Raw genomic sequence first — 218 nt, forward strand, 5'->3', positions numbered from 1 at the left:
ATGTGTGTGAGTGTGAGTCTGCTCCTTTGCTGCTTTTAGGATGTTTTTCTTCCTGTTCTTCATGGTTCTGTTGTGCAGTGGGCGAGCCTGGCTTGCAGACGCTTTTGAACAATGTGTGGTCGGATGGGTTATTGGTTTTAGGAAACTGTGGGCCGGGTGTGGCTTCCGCGCGCCTCCCCCAGCCTCGGCGCGGGGTCAGGGGTCGCCGGCGCGGGGAG

The sequence above is a fragment of the Dipodomys ordii genome, unplaced genomic scaffold (assembly GCF_000151885.1).
Source record: "Dipodomys ordii isolate 6190 unplaced genomic scaffold, Dord_2.0 Scaffold15, whole genome shotgun sequence".
Lineage (NCBI taxonomy): Eukaryota > Metazoa > Chordata > Mammalia > Rodentia > Heteromyidae > Dipodomys > Dipodomys ordii.